The 12,336-nt window shown below is 45.3% G+C and overlaps 1 protein-coding gene across 2 annotated transcripts in view; it reads right to left on the bottom strand.

Moving 5' to 3' along the window:
• Nucleotides 1-10,616, bottom strand: part of MACIR (macrophage immunometabolism regulator) — a 30,175-nt gene extending 19,559 nt beyond the window's left edge. The window contains exon 1 of one of the 2 annotated variants that reach the window (XM_089652600.1): nt 10,457-10,616. The gene's annotated coding sequence lies outside the window, so the exon portion shown is untranslated. Of the gene's footprint in view, nt 1-10,272; nt 10,359-10,456 lie in introns of those variants that run through there. The other variant, XM_089652601.1, reaches the window with a different exon arrangement.
• Between the last annotated feature and the right edge of the window lie 1,720 nt (nt 10,617-12,336).

The following is a 12,336-nucleotide window of genomic DNA, read 5'->3' as shown; positions in this document are numbered from 1 at the left end:
AAAAAAAAAAGTGTGTAATAGGGACCCCTTCTGCCGCCTGTAAAAATGATTGGGTGGGTGTATAGCTGCTCAGATCATTTTTTTACAAGAAAGTGAATCACTGGCTGAAAAGAATATCTGGATCATGGCTGCAACGATTCGTATATCACCACCACTTTTCAAGGACGTATATATATTCATACATCACGCAGAAAGTGGTTAAAAATAGCAGTACTTTTAAAGTGAAGTATGCACCTGCACTGTATCTGCTGATGAGGACTGAAAACCAGGTGTATTTGCGCCACATGATGATTCCTAGTTTTCACTGCCAGGAGTCATAAAATATGTCTTTTGTAGCAATTTATGATCTTCAGTAATTACATTAGTGCATTGCAACAAACAGGCCCAATGTAAGTAGGGCTAAAGTATAGATAGCATGTCTCCAACCAGGACAAGGAAGGTAGGCTGCCTATGTGTGAAGACTAATGATTGCATGAGAGCAGACAAGTTGAATTTAAACAGTGATGTGTGTATATATATATATATATATATATATATATATATATATATATATATATATATATTTATATTACATATAAATAAAAAATATAGGCCCCCAAAGCTAATATGGTATATCAGGGTAAACCCGAAACTTTCTAAACAAAGGGACAGTTTATGGACCTTCAGACGAGGGCTGGACTGTGGGAGTAGAAAAAGTCCTGAAGTCAGTGGAAATAAATAATGCCCCATTATTTAGTGTCAGTGAGGGAAATTCTGCCCCATCAATGATGTCATTGGACCACATAATTTGTGTCACTAAGAGGAATTGTGCCCCATCGTTGATGTCATTGGAAGGAGTTGTGCCCCCTTCATCGGTGTAACTGGGGGGAATTATACCCAATTGTTGGTATCAGTATATGAAATAGTACCCCAAGGGCCAGATAAAAGCATGCAAAGGGCTGCAGTTTGGAGACCACTGGTATATAGCTGCTTAGTTTCCACTGCTATGGAAAGGAAATGTCTTAATAGCCATTGAAAGGCATTTTAACCACTAGCCTACAGGGCACTTATACCCCCTTCCTGCCCAGGCCAATTTCCAGCTTTCAACACTGTTGCACTTTGAATGACAATTGCGCGGTCATGCAACACTGTACCCATATGTAATTTTTATAATTTTTTTGTGAAAGATAGAGCTTTCCTTTGGTGGTATTTAATCACCTCTGGGTTTTTTATTTTTTTTTAAACAAACCAAAAACCACTGAAAATTTTGAAAAAAACAATGTTTCTTAGTTTTTGTTATAAAATTTTGTAAATAAGTGATTTTTCTCCTTCACTGATGTGCGCTGAGGCTGCACTGATGGGCGCTGATAGGAGGCACTGATGGGCATTGACAGGCATCACTGATGGGCACTGAAAGGCAGCACTGATACATGGCAGTGATAGGCGGCACTGACTAGTACTAATTGGCAGCACTGATAGGCATTGATAGGTGGTACTGACTGGCACAGATGGGTGACACTGAAAGGCAGCTCAGATGGGCACTGACGTGTCATTGATGTGCACTGGTAGGCACTGATATGTGGCATTGATGTGGCACTGATGGGCACTGCCACAAGGCACTGATTGACACTGACAGGTGGCGCTGCTGGGGCTACACTGATCATCAGGGCACACTGATCATCAGTGCCCTGATGATCAGTGTACATGTCCCCTCCGCGGAAAGCCGATTACCGGCTCTCCTCTCCTCTCGAGCTGTCAGCGTGACAGCTCGAGAGGAGAGAAATGCCGATGACCGGCATTTCCCTATTTACATGTGATCAGCTGTGATTGGACACAGCTGATCACATGACCAAGCCGACATCTTCGGCTCTTTCTGTGATCGGTGATCCGCTGTGTCCAATGGACACAGCACACCGCCAATCGCCGTGCTGCGCGCTCCCTGAGCGGTGAGAGTGGGAGGACGTCATATGACGTCCTCCCAGAACGAGAGAACCACCTTGCGTCCGTCATATTACTATATGGCGGGCGGGAGGTAGTTAAACCTTCCTACTTGCACTTTGTGTTTTTTACCTGCACAGGATGTGATCATGTTGGTATCATTTGTTGCCCTGTATGAGAAGCACAAACACAGCTCAGTATGTAAAACAGCACACAGTTGACCCTTTGATCGCCCCACATGTTAACCCCTTCCTGCCCAGTGCCATTAGTACCGTGTGAGTGCTTTTTATTAACACTGATGACTGTATTGGTGTCACTGGGGATGTCAGTGACACCAGGTCAGTCCCCCCCCCAGTGTCAGAATGCCCGCTGCAGTCCCGCTATAAGTTGCTGATCGCCCCCATTACTTGAAAAGAAAAGAAAAAATCCAGTATATATACCGTCATTTGTAAACACTATAACTTTCACGGAAACCGATTATTTACACATATTGGGATTTTTTTTAGCAAAGACATGTAGCAGAATACATTTTGGTGTAAATATATGACGAAATTTGATTTGCTAAATTTTTTTACTAGACATGTTTAGCAGCAAAAAGTCCAAAATATTGCTTTTTTCACAAAATTGTCGTTTTTTTATTTTTTTTTTTAAATAGTGCAAAAAAAAAAAAACCCCACACATATGATCAAATACCATTAAAAGAAAGCTCTATTTGTGGGGAAACAAAGGACGTAAATCTCACTTGGGTGCAGCATTGCGTGACCACGCAATTGTCAAAGTAACGCAGCACCATAACGCAAATTATGGCCTGGTCAGGAGGGGGGGGGGGGTGGAATCATCTGGAGGGCAAGTGGTTAATGCATGACTTCTGTCTGTAGTCTCAAAACTAACATTACCTGTGAAGAAACTACATACAGTATCTCAGAATCTGGTTCTGGTCTTTGGCTATCATCCAAACACAATACAAATCACAGTCTGTGAGCAGTCCAATGTAGGCAAAGCTTTGTGCGTGAGGATGTTTTCCTTGCACAGCTATTGTCATTGCTGCCAATGTGAAGGGGACCATAAACATTACATATGTCATTAAAATCTGAATCTTAAGAGTTGGCCAATGATGAAAATGATTAGCTGAATACAAACGCATTTACATCCTATCAAATCTGTGATGATAATCAGAGGACTAATATCCAATATGTGATAACCATGAAAATCAGAAGACGGGTAGATAACTGGAGCTTAGGAAATGTTACAACCTGTATCAAATGTACTGTAAATATGAAATGGTTGCTCAGTTTGCCCTACACTACACCAGGAAAAAATCATGGACAAAGAGCTGCTCGCTTATTTATTAAGCCGTAAATGTGAAATTCACTATATTTAATGCAGATTAATCATTGGTGTGCGTTATAAATTACTGGGAATGCTTAAAGTGGAACTCCACCCTAAAAAAGGGAGTTTCCATTTTATGTCTTCCTCCTGCCCCCCTGTAACACTTTTGGATGTTTTTATTTTTTGGGAGGGAGCGAATATCTAGTTTTGGTAGATGCCCACTCCCATGTCCAGTGCGATCACCTAGGTGATTCTACCAGCAGTTTGATTCCCCCCACAGCTTTCTGGGACATGTCACAGGTCTCAGCAGGCTGCAGGACCATTCACACAGTGCAACACAGCAGTAGGAAGCTGGCTGTGAAGCCGCAAGGAGCCACAGCTGGCTTCCCACATCAAATATGTTGGAGTCGGGGACCCAAAGACTGGCAAAAAAAAAACACTGGTACGGGTGAGAATGGTGCTGGATCCTTGGACATGCAAGTGTCCTTTTAATAAAAGTGCAGCTATAGTACTTGTGCTGCTGACTTTTTTTTTTTTTTTTCAAAAAGGTTGAAGAACCTCTTTGATCACCAGTGAATGATTACCTACTTAAGAAATTTTGATTTCACAAACATTGATCCATAGATATGGCCCAAAGTTAGGAACACTGCTAAAGTTGTGATAACTGCAAGTAGCAACCTAAATGTTTAAATCAATTTTTGTGTGAATGGGAAGCTTCTTATATTCTAGGCCCAGGCTGACAACAGGCCTAATTTCTAGTCCAATAACATACCAACAGTCCACAACCTCACTGCCCACCAACAACTACTGACATGGTTAAGCCAAGCATGGCAGTTTTTATACATCACAAAATACATGAACACGGTTTTCTAATAGATTATCTTATAAAACTGGAAAAAGAACATAATTGTGAGTTACTAAAAAAAGAGACACACACTTTTTTTGCTATTGTGAGGTTTTTAGACTATGCTAGTTTTAGAAAGAACTGGTGTATTAAAATGTAGTTCTTGTTGTGAAATGTATATTATGCAATATTACAACCCCAGTTCCTAGCCTATGGGGTTTCAGGTATAACATACTTATACAATTTAAGGCAGTTGAGACATTCTGAACACCATAACAGTTATCCCAGCCCAAGTGCAACATGCCTCAACTCTTTTCATGCAAAGAGAAGCAGAGTCAGACCTCAGATTATAGCGGCAATTGCAAAGCCAATTGAAGTCGTAAGCTCCTCCTCAGCGCTGACGTTTCATATGACACAGCTGGGGAATGCCTGGAAAGATTTTCCTCACCACTGCATCTGAGGTCTTTGATTATATTTCAGCAAAGGAGTAAGGGGGGGATTTCAGCTTAGGGGGAGATGCTTGTACTGGAAGAGGGTATTTGTACTTGGGGGGAGGTTACATACTGTACCTGTGAGACGCCATAATGACTCTTGCACTCTGCATTACTTACACCTGGCACCTTTACTCTGCATTACTATCTCATGACCCCTGTACTACTTATTCCTGACCCCTGCCTTACTTACTCCTGATCACTTATGTCTGCCCCCTGCACTCTGTGTTACTTACTCCTGCAATAAGTATGTATGACCACTGCACTGTGTCACTCCTGACCCCTGCATTTACTCCTGCATTCTATACTACCAACATCTGTATTAGATACACCTGAATTCTGCAGTGCTCTCAATTCCTGCACTCCATGTTGTTCAGGTACATTTTTACCTCTCCAGAGTTCCTACCCCTTATATAGGGGTTCACCATAGAGTGATACAACCTAAAAAAAAAAAAAATGCAAAGGTCAGCACCATCTTCTTTTCCCTGGCTTCTTCTGTGTGCAAGGCCTTCAGCTGTCTTGATTGACTGTTGGGAAAATGATGTAACTTCCATGCATGTGCACAGGAGTTTATTCAATCCGGGACCAAGGTATGCAGCTCAGTGTACATTCAAATGTTGCTTGTGAACAGGCAGGCAAGTTTGTGTTCTTGCAGAAGATACGCATCAATAAAAAGCCTGCCTACAATTTTTACATTTTTTAACTTCAGTTCCACTTTAAACAATACTTAAAGCAGAACTAAAGGCTTTGTAAAAATGCCAACATGTAGGCTTTTATTACAAATGAGACTCTGTATATATATCTCGTGTAATAAAATCTCCTTCTTTGCCTGACAGCAGTTTGGTAAAGATTGCACAATGAGCTGCATGCAGAGCTCCATGTACAAATTTGGCATGCCGTAGGAGGTGGGACAAAGTAACTCCCGTGCACGCATGCAGACGCTCCGTCATCTCAGGCCTGCCAATAAAGATGGCTGAAGATACCAAACACCGAAGAAGACATGTAGAGCTGGAGAACACAGAGATGACCTCATCTGCTAGTAGCTGCTCCCTCGCTGCCCATAGCCTTGGCCTAGCTGTATTGCTTTGACTGGAGAAAAGTAAATGGTTTGCAGGATATCTTTATCACTCTGCCTTGAAAAAGGGATCCTGCGAGGCCCTGAAAGAACAGCTTATGACAGGGCTTGACAAATCTGCTTTGAATCTAGAAGCCAGCTTTTTAAATTGGCTGCCTGGTGCCGGGAACTGCATGTCCGGGGCATCAGACAATAGGAATTGCTCACGCCAAACAAATAGTTTTCTTTAGTTCAAAATTTTGCAAACAAGTATTTTTCTCCATCACTGATGTGCTCTGATGGCACTAATGAGGAGGCACTGTCAGGCGGCCCTGATGGACACTGAAAGGGGGCACTGATGGGGCTGCACGGATAATGTTCTGTTACCCAACTCAAATGCATGTGTGTGTGTATGTTTTTGGTATAAAATGAACTGAAGCGATAGCTGCCCCACACTCCATGTCCACTCACCGGCAGAATCTGGCACTCGTAACTGCAGTCCCAGCACCCAGCTGTCAAACTGGGAAGGAGATGTCGGAGGTAGGCAGGCAGTGGGAACAAGGGGAAGCCCACAGTCAGAGTGCGAGGCACGCCACGCTCATCACAGCTCTGCCCAGTAGAGGAGGGCGCTGATTCCCTCAAATGAGAGCTGTACCTTTGTGCACCATGCCACATGGAGAGACCGAATCCAGACCACTGCTACGTTGTAGCCCAGGTGCAAGATGCAATTTGCAGTCGCCATGGCGACCTGGGATTTGTTGAGCCCTGGCTTAAGATGCCTATTACTATATGTAAATAAAGGACACGCCTATCACTATAGCAAGGTGTGATGATGACGATCCTTATTTTCATACCATTGCATAGTAGCACCATTCACCAGCTCACTACGGCATCTTACATTAAATCTAGGCCAGCCTGTATGGCAGCCTTTCTCCACCTTTTCAACACAGAGGAACTCTTGAAATAATATCCCAGTCTTTGGGAACCCCTGCTGAAACTGACTGTAGCTGAAACTGACTGTAGCTGCAACTCATGTTACATTAAGCTAGGTTCTTACCTATGCAGATTGCAGTTTATACATTTTGTGGTTTTGTTGACACGTTTTAATGCATTTTTTATGTGTTTTGCATTTTTGGGAGGAGTCTGATGTCGTGTGCGGGAAGCCAGCAAACATGCCTCAAAAAAAAACACAAGCACTGCATTTTTTATGTGCTTCCACTGAAGTCTATGGAACAAAGGCAACCTGCTGTGGGCAGAAAAGTCCCCTTTCCAAAAAACGCACTGGTTGAAAACGCACAGATGTGAACATGACCCATAGGAAATCATGTTAAATGGGCTGTAGTGTGTTTCTACAAAATGGAAAACGCACTGCAAAGCATAGGTGTAAACCCAGCCTTAGTGTGAAGGACAGTGGAGGAGTACTCCTTATTGTGGATATTGGGAAGAATTACCCCTTACAAATAGCTAAAAAAGATCTATGGTGTCAGTGGGAACTTATATGAGAGGCAGAAATTGCTCTTTGTTCAAGGAAGCCCTAGCAACCTTCGGAGAAACTCTAGGGTTCCATGGATCCCTGGTTGAGAAACCCTGCTGTAAGGTGTATGACGGATACAACACAATTTCTTTGTGGTTTAGAAAACTGCCTAAACAGAATTACACATTTTCAGACAGGTCAGACATTCTGTGTGTATTACCACTGCGTAGTTAGATATTTGGCTACACATCTAATATCATAGTTTACATACTAATGACTCTTTCTGGTTGCTAGGGCAGCGGTGGCTCGGGTCATATATCTTCTGTTCTGCTTACTAAGAAGAACGATATTGAATTCTGACTTCCAAGGGCCATAACAACCTCAATGTAAACTGTACGGCAACTTCCAGCTATAAAAAGTGTAAATAAAAAAAAAAAGGGGAAGTACTAATAACTGCAGAGCTGATTACAGTTTATGGAGTAAGGACCATATATTGCGAAGGTCACAACCATGTGAAACAAAAATCAATTACACTATATCTAGATTTGCTGGACGACCATATTTCTTAGTACATCTGCATCAGTTTACACTTCTCACAAACAAGTTGTAGGGGATGAATCATGTCTAAGATCATGAAAACATGATACCCATCCAATAATACCATTTCATACTTCTCTCCTGCTTATACTACCAGTTTTACACTCTTCATTTAAAAAAGAGAAACACAGCCAAAGCTCATGTGGCTGTACCTCTCGTGGTTCACAAGAGATGCAGTTTGTTCTGCACTTCTGTCACCCATTTTCAGCTGATAGCGGGCTAAAATCCGCTGTCGGCTGACGTCACAAAGCCGGGTGAAGCTGGGGAAAGATCACAACCATATGGTTGGGATCCACCCAGAAGCCTGGACCATCCCCCAGCCCAGCCTCTTAGCTGCTGAGAGCCTGAGCCAACTGCTCCCGCACCCTCCGCTCCAGTGAGCACTAGGGAGAGGGCAGAGCAGACTCAGTTCTCAGTCCTAGAGCTGGCGGTGGACAGATGTTGCATCCACCTAGGTACATATAATTAAGAAAAAAAAATTCCCATACTCTTTTAACCACTTGCCTACCACGCACTTTTACCCCCTTCCTGCCCAGACCAATTTTCAGCTTTCAGCACTCTCATACCTTGAATGAATGACAATTGCGCAGTCATGCAACACTGTACACAAACTAAATCATTTGTTTTTAATTTTTTTTTTTTTTTTTAGACAAATAGAGCTTTCTTCTGGTGGTATTTGATCACCATTGGGGTTTTTATTTTTTGCTAAACTAAAAGAAGACCACAAATTTTGAAAAACAAACAAAAAAAAGTTTTGTAAATAAGTAATTTTTCTCCTTCACTGATAGGCTGCACTGATGGGCACTGATGAGGCAGCACTGTTGGGCACTGATGAGGCAGCACTGTTGGGCACTATTGGCTGCACTGATGGGGTACACCGATCACTAAAATATTGATCATCAGTGGCCTGATCAGTGTAGATGCCCCCCTGCAAAATGCTGCTAACCGGCTCTCCTCAGGTGCTGTCAGCGTGAGAGGACTGCTGATAACCGGCATGTTCTATTTACCCTGTGATCAGCTGTGACTGGACACAGCTGGTCACATGGTAAAAGCGGCTGTGATTGGCCCATTCCTTAGTCATGTGATCAGCGGTGTCCTAAGGCCACAGCGATCGCAGTGCACGCCCCAGGTGGGATGCGGTTCTGGGAGGACATCCATGGATGCCCATCCAGAACTAGCCAACCGCGCTGTAGCCATCATTTGGCTATAGCATGGTCGGGAACTGGCTAAAAGAGAAGTATGGACTTTTATCTAGGTTCACACTCTTGCGGCACTGTAAGCCCTTTCATTTGAATGGGCTGCTGTACCTCCTGAAATGCAGGGAAAAAGTCCCTGCAGCATTTTACCAATTGCAGTCCCCAAGGGAACTGCAAGCGAAGCGTGGTCCCCAGTGAGGGTACGTTTTCCAGTGTGTGTGGCATGCCATTAGGATTAATGGCACCTGCATGCATCCCACGCTTTTCTGTGTGGGTGGTTGCAGCTGTGGTAACAAGTGCACACCCAAAGTGGGAATCACCCGCACAGATGTAACCCTAGTCTTAAAAAAAAAAACAAAAAAACACATTTACACTCACCTAGGTCGATGCAACATCGATCGGATCCTGCATCTGTCCCCTGCTGGCTCTGCAGTGAGAGCCGAGTGATCACACACTGCTGATCGCTCAGTTCTCCCCTCTGCTCTGAGTAGAGAGTCGCAACTGTCATTCTTCGGCTCTCTGCTCTTCCCCTCCAGTGCTCACCGGAGTGCCAAGTTGTGGAAGGGACAGGAGTTCTGGCTCAGGATCTTGACAGATCGCTGAGAGGCTGAGCCAGCTCTGGTCCTGGCTTCTGGGTAGATCCTGACCATACGGCTGGGATCTTTTCAAAGCCTGACAGCGGACCTTAGCCCACTTTGGCCATACTTCTCCTTTAATATGGCTAACCAGATGGTATAGAATGTATCCAACTTTCTGCAGCATCATGGCGTGCACGGAGCTGGGCAGCATCCGGGGAACCAGCAATAGAAGTTCAGATATTGATTGTAAAGCCTGTCGTACACAAATCTCCCAACGCAGCATCTTCTAAACACAATAAAAGGCACGGCCACATGGGCAACACTGCATCCTGCAATCAGAGCTCTGGAATGAGCGTACGCATGTGATCTAGCAATGACACCACCGTGCAGTATTATGATGGGAATCGGATGATGGGGGGGGGGGGGGCATCGTCACCAATTCAATCGAGTCATAAAATTATGTGCACATGGCTAGAAGGGAGTGTAAAAATGACATGGCCACTGTGAGGAACCCCACCCAGGTAATCACATCGCATCGCCCATTCAGGAGATACTCTGCAGACATCATGAAATCACTGGGCTATTTATAGCCAGGAGGAGGAAGATCACATTGTCATCCTGTGCCCTGCTGATCCCACAGGTTCCACATCATGATGATGATGATGATGGAGAAGGTGGTGCTGGCCCAGTGCACAATGCATGCAATGACAGGGATGCCCTTATCCCCCCTCCTCCTCCTCCATCCCAAGGGCAGCTTGCTCCCCTCCCCCTCTATAGAACCCCCATTCCTACCTCAATATTAGAGGGACACGTGTGTACAATAATACACCCCAGACCTCCATTCAGTACACAATGGGATCCATGGAGAATTGAGCATGCATGCACCCCCCCATGCAGCCGCTCCCCTCCTCCCCGAATGGTGGCAGCCCTGGCCGGCTGTGTGATGTCCCCGGTGACAGACCCCCGGTCCCCGTACCTTCTCACCCGGCGCCTCCACTTCCTGCTGCCCGGGAGCCGGTGAGAGGAGCGGCAGGCTTGACGAGGAGCTCCCAGTCACTGACACACTGGGAAGAGGAGGAGTGCGGCCGGAGGAAGCCGCCCACAGGCACTCCCCGCATTCAAATCAACTGGCAGAGAAGGGCACCGCACTCAGGAGACGTTCTGTATCCGTACACTGCCGGCCTGTGACAACATTCCTACCAATATCACCCTCCGGATATTGGATTCCGGGACATAATGTCGGGTTTCCTGTGACTGGAGAGGGTATTATATGGCCCTGCCCTGGCAGAGAGGACCTTGCAGGACACTACTCCCGCCAAAACCATTTCTGTCAGAAGCTGCCAGCTGACCACTTTATCACTATTTCCTCACAATAAAGTCATGGCGAAGTAAAATGGTCCAAAGGCCTCATTCACATAGTTCTCTCTTAATGACAACAGTATTTTGGCCGAAAAATATGGTTGACACGTGTAAACGCATCTAGACGCATTTAAGCGCATCAAGCACTTGGGTGTGAACTCATTGCCCAGAGTAATCATTTATTCATGCCATTGCAATTAATTGACGCACCTAGAATGAATGTGTGTTTACACACATCAAGCGTTTTTTTCTGCCAAAACCCTGCAACTCCTGGATGCACTAGTAGTGCTTCTTTTTTCTGCCACGAAACGGTTCTAAACACGTATGTGTTCACACAGGCTAACATGGAGGGGTGTTTAGAGGCAGAAAAACCACCCAGGTGCCTCTAAGGGCTCATTTACATTGACTTTAACACACATTAACCACTTCACAACCACGCTATAACCGAATGACTACAGCGCAGTTGTCCAGTTCTGGGAGGGTCATATGATGTTCTCCCAGAATGCGACCCCAGTAGTGCACACCTGGCACTGTCAGTGATCACCGTGTTCTACGGACACGGCTCATCAGATGGCTAGATAAGAGGCCAACCACAGCAGCTTTTTACCACGTGATCAGCTGTGTCCAATGACACAAGTAGGCAAGTGGTTAAAGCACCTACCACTTTAACATGCTTTTTGATGCTTCAGTGATACTTTTTTAAAGCTTGGCAAATGCCCTGTGTGTGCTGATTTTCTATTCATTATATAGGGGCACAGTAGAACCCCATCTCAGTAGTACCCCCACTCAGCAGATCCCCAGCTCATTAGTACTTCTGTTCAGGAGATCCCCAACGCATCGATACCCTCATTTTAGCAAATCCCCAGATTAGTACACTTGTTCAGCAGATCCCCTGCTTAGTACCCCCAGCTTTGCTGATCCCCCACTCAGTAATAACCTCTCAGCTCTGCTGATCCCCAGCTCAGTAGTAACCCCCAGCTCTGCTGATCCCCCACTCAGTAGTAGCCCCCAGCTCTGCTAATCCCCCACTCAGTAGTAGCCCCCAGCTCTGCTAATCCCCCACTCAATAGTAACCCCCAACTGTGCTGATCCTCCACTCAGTAGTAACCCCAGCTCTGCTGATCCCCCACTCAATAGTAACCCCCAGCTCTGCTGATCCCCCACTCAGTAGTAACCCCCAGCTCTGCTGATCCCCCACTCAGTAGTAACCCCCAGCTCTGCTGATCCCCCACTCAATAGTAACCCCCAGCTCTGCTGATCCCCCACTCAGTAGTAACCCCCAGCTCTGCTGATCCCCCACTCAGTAGTAACCCCCAGCTCTGCTGATCCCCCACTCAATAGTAACCCCCAGCTCTGCTGATCCCCCACTCAGTAGTAACCCCCAGCTCTCACAATCTGGTCTGGTTCACCAAGCTTGTCCAGTGTTGAAGGCAGAGCTCTCCCTAAGTACTAATGCCTTTCTAGTAGGGATGGAGCTGCATCTTGTTTAGGCTTAGG

This window comes from Staurois parvus, unplaced genomic scaffold, assembly GCF_062004578.1.
Source record: "Staurois parvus isolate SC_StPar_1 unplaced genomic scaffold, SC_StPar_1.0 ptg000687l, whole genome shotgun sequence".
In the NCBI taxonomy this organism is placed as follows: Eukaryota; Metazoa; Chordata; class Amphibia; order Anura; family Ranidae; genus Staurois; species Staurois parvus.
The sequence above is the reverse complement of the archived record's forward strand: the minus strand, read 5'-3'. Positions and strand labels throughout refer to the sequence as shown.